The sequence below is a fragment of the Mastomys coucha genome, unplaced genomic scaffold (genome assembly GCF_008632895.1).
Source record: "Mastomys coucha isolate ucsf_1 unplaced genomic scaffold, UCSF_Mcou_1 pScaffold21, whole genome shotgun sequence".
Taxonomy (NCBI): domain Eukaryota; kingdom Metazoa; phylum Chordata; class Mammalia; order Rodentia; family Muridae; genus Mastomys; species Mastomys coucha.
This window is the reverse complement of record NW_022196904.1, coordinates 21,323,231-21,327,461: the sequence shown is the minus strand read 5'-3', so window position 1 is coordinate 21,327,461 and position 4,231 is coordinate 21,323,231.

Genomic DNA, 4,231 nt, shown 5'->3' with positions numbered 1-4,231 from the left:
AAAAAAAAAAAAAGAATGAAAAATAGGGATGAGGATCCCTCAGCTTCCTAGACAATGGGAAGCCGGACTGTGGCTCCAGGTGCCTTAACTGAAGTTTCCTCAGAAGAGTGCATTGGTCCAGGTTTTGGTAAGGGTAGAATTTTGTTAGGATCCACAGGTCTGGGGACCATGAAGAGGAAGTGATTTATTCTACACAGTAAATCTCTTCCAAAAGTCCCTTCCTGTAGCATAGACTCTGAGTACATAGGTTTCCTGTTTTCCATAGCCATTTTTTTTTTTGTCCTTGACAGTAAAACAGAACACATACAAGAAGAAGTAAAATGGGTTCTAGGAGGGGCAAGATATTCTCTTTGTTTTTAATGTCCTTTCCCCCTAGCACTGAGAAGCCCTCTTTCTTTATACATATTGTAGCTATGCATGGTAGTAAGGGCATAGTGACTATGGGGAGGTGAACTTTCCTTTCCACATCTGAGAGCCTGGGTCAGATCAATTACTTCTGCTCTCTGAGTGGAGGTACCTGGCCCTTAGGCTTAGGTAGGCCCTAATCATTTTGGTTAATGTAACTGTTGAAGGCCCCACATACTGGTCTCATCATTTATGAAGCTGTTCCCACCTGAGTAGAGCACTGCATCAACCTCTTTTAGGGGGATGTCATCTTGAGTCAGCCATGGATGAGCACTCATACAGGAAAGAGGGGAGCAGGATTAATGGCCATGGGTTTCTCAAATTGTACATGAGGGTGGTCCAAGAGTAGAGCCTGGTACTGGGTCACACAGGCATTAGGCAGCTAGCATCCTGGGGTTCCTCAGAGGAAGGTCACAACCAGTTGTGGTGCTGTGAGTATAAAATACTGATCCAAGGTTAACTTCTCTCTTCCTTCCTTCCTTCCTTCCTTCCTTCCTTCCTTCCTTTCTTCCTTCCTTCCTTCCTTCCTTTCTTTCTTTCTTTCTTTCTTTCTTTCTTTCTTTCTTTCTTTCTTTCTTTCTCTCTTTCTTCCTTCCTTCCTTTCTTTCTTTTCTTTCTTTCTTTTTCTCTCTCTCCTCTTTTCTTTCCTTCCTTCCTTCCTTCCTTCCTTCCTTCCTTCCTTCCTTCCTTTCATTAGTAGTTCCTGGCATAGCTCTTAGACAAGTGGGTCATCCTGTAGCTACAAGGTCCAAATGTTTGGACAGCTATGTCATAAGGCTTTTCAATGGCCCCAAAGCTTGGGATAAAACCCTTTTCTATCATGTTCTATTAAGAGATGAAAAGGTTTTGAAGTCTCTGGAATTGCTAAGGCTAGAGCCTAATTCATTTAAAGCCTCAAATGCTTTTTGTTTAGTCTATCCAGATTAGGCACTCAGAGCCTGATTTGTTCCAGTATCTAAAAGTGATGCTATTTCCACAAACTCTGGTATCCTGAGTCAGAAATACATAGATGAACCTGAGAACTCTCAAACATGTCTCTTGGTCTTTGGTGTTGGCATCTGAAGAACTGGCAGCAATCCTACTTTGAGACAGGCTCCTTTTGCCTCCTGTCATCAAGTAGCATCTGGTGTACAAAGTAGGGCTTTTTAAGCTGATATGGTATACCCCAAGTTCTATAACTGTTTCAGGAGTTCATCAGTAGCCCTTTTAATCTGTTAGTTTTAGAGGCAAGGAGGAGGTCATTTATATATTGTAAGAGTATGGTCCTGGCAAACCTCTGATGGAAGAGCAAGAGGTCAATACGTAGTTGACCTAAGTTTGGAAACACAAGTTTCCAACACGCTCATCAAAGAGGGTTGGAAAAATTTCAAATCCTGGGGGCATCCTGATCCACCTAAGTTACCCTCTATAACCTCCTTCTTGGTCTGTCCACTCAAAAGCAAAGATGAGTTGACTCAGCTCTACCAATGGGAGGCTTTCAGGTTTGAGGCAATATATATCTATTTCTCTGGATGAATCAGACTCATGAGAATGTATGGATTTGAGACCACGAAGGTAGATAATTACTTTTCTCAGATTTTGGAGTCAGTGACCAGAGATCACAGACAGGAGAATTGTGTTGTGTTTGTCTGGATAAGCCAGGCAATAGAGACTGTAATTTCCCAACCAGCTTTCCAGGGTCACTTGGTATTGTTCGATATGGTCAGGGGTGGCTTAACTGTTTAGCTGACCTTGGTGTTGAACCAATTCTAGGGGGATGATATTTGCCCTCACCTCTGGAATTTTTGGTTGGCAATCTAAAAGATGTATCTTTTGATTGGGAGCACAACTTTCAGCTAAGAGATATTCTTCTGAAAGATGGCAAGAAACAACATTTTGCTGGGTAGCAGTACCCTAACTGAATCTCATCAATAGAGAAGAGGATGATGATGGCTTTCCGTTTATCCAAAGGGTCTTGCCATTCAGTTTGTTGTTACTTTTTAGGCTATGTCCAGGAACTGGGATCTATTTCTACCTTTAAATCTAAGTTTTATAAGTTTTTTTCTAGTAGATAGTACCAGCTGAGTGGAAAAGGCAATCTTTTAAGCAGCTGTCTTTAATTCATCTAAAGAAGTCTTAGAGAAAATTGCCCCCGTGGTGAGTGCTGGACAAAAGGAAAAAAATCCATTCAATCCTGGCTGCATGCCATCAGTGTTCCCCACAACAAAACCCCCACCCAGCTCAGCCTGGAAGCAGTTTCCTCTACTCCTTTCACAAAGTGATGTGTTTTGAGTTTCCCAATTACACAGGTCACTTGATGAAAAGATGACATAAATCAAGAAAAGAAAAAATGTCATGTCTACAACTCAAGAACTGAGTACAGCATTAGTTACACCATACAACTTAAATTACGGTATTCAAGTTACGCCACTCATTATTATGCTATCAATTTAGGGTTGATTTCAATTTTTATTTATATTTAACCAAGATTAAACTATAAATATGTTTGGAACTAAGTTTCTCCACAGACTACTTATGCACAACAAACTAGACCTTTTACTAGAACTCTGGCACCCACCATTTTACCCAAATGACAAACTATAATTTCATCAGTAATATTATAGCTGACACATAAATGTTTACAGACATGTTGAAACAGGACATACAACCAACAATGTGTCTTTTTAAATTTTTTTTAACTTTCATTGCATTATGAAAAGTTACATGATTTCAATTTACTGAATTTTTTAACATTTAAAAACATATTTTAAGTAAATAAAATTAAATCACACTCTTGTTTTCCTTTTGTACCCCAACTCCTCCCAGAGACCCCTGCTTCAATACCTACAATATCTTTTTGTCATATTCCTTAAAATTTATAAAATATTATAACAATAAAAATAAGTATTATAAAAGTTGTTTGATATAAAACAACAATCAATTTAACAGTCTTATGTAGATGCTTGTTTACAGCAATGGTGAAAACACATTTTTCTCAATATAAATTTTAAATAACTCCAAACATATTAACTGTATATTTCAAAATAATACATCACTACTAGTATTTTCTTTTTTTTAAACTTTTATTGCATTATCAGAAGAGTTACATGATTTCAATTTATCTGAATTTGTTAACATTTAAAAACATATTTTAATTAAATAGAATTGAATCACATTCTTGTTCCCTTTTGTACCACCACTCCTCCCATAGACCCCCCCTTCAATACCTATAATATACTTTTGTTGTATTCCTTAAAATTTATAAAATATTATAAAAATAAAAATAAGTATTATAAAAGCTGTTTGATATAAAACAACAATTGATTTAAGTCTTATGTAGATGCTTGTCTACAGCAATAGTGAAAATACATTTTTCTCAATATGAATATTAAATAACTCCAAACATATTAGCTGTATACTTAAAAATAATACATCACTACTAGTATTTTCTTAAATGAACATGAATATAGAAAGTCTTTTTGTTTGTTTTGTATTTAGTAAAGTTTAAAATCTTGGCTCTTAGTGTGGTACAAACCCAAAATAAGAAAAAATTTTAAACATTGGGTTTCATTGTAATAAGGCTGTATTTCAATGACCCTCACATCACCAAAGGATTTTACCTCCATTGTAGCTAACCTGAGAGTTGATAGTTCTGCTGCACCAAGAAATTAATTGTAGGCTCGATTTTTGGATACAGACTTCCTGCTATGGTCAAAGCTATTTGACTTGAGTGAGTGACTTCATTCTCAGCCCACAGAGAACAGGTCTATCCATAAAGACATTCACCAACTGTTTCAATGAACAATGGTTCTTCTTGGAGGGTGGCACAGACATTAAGTGAGGGTAA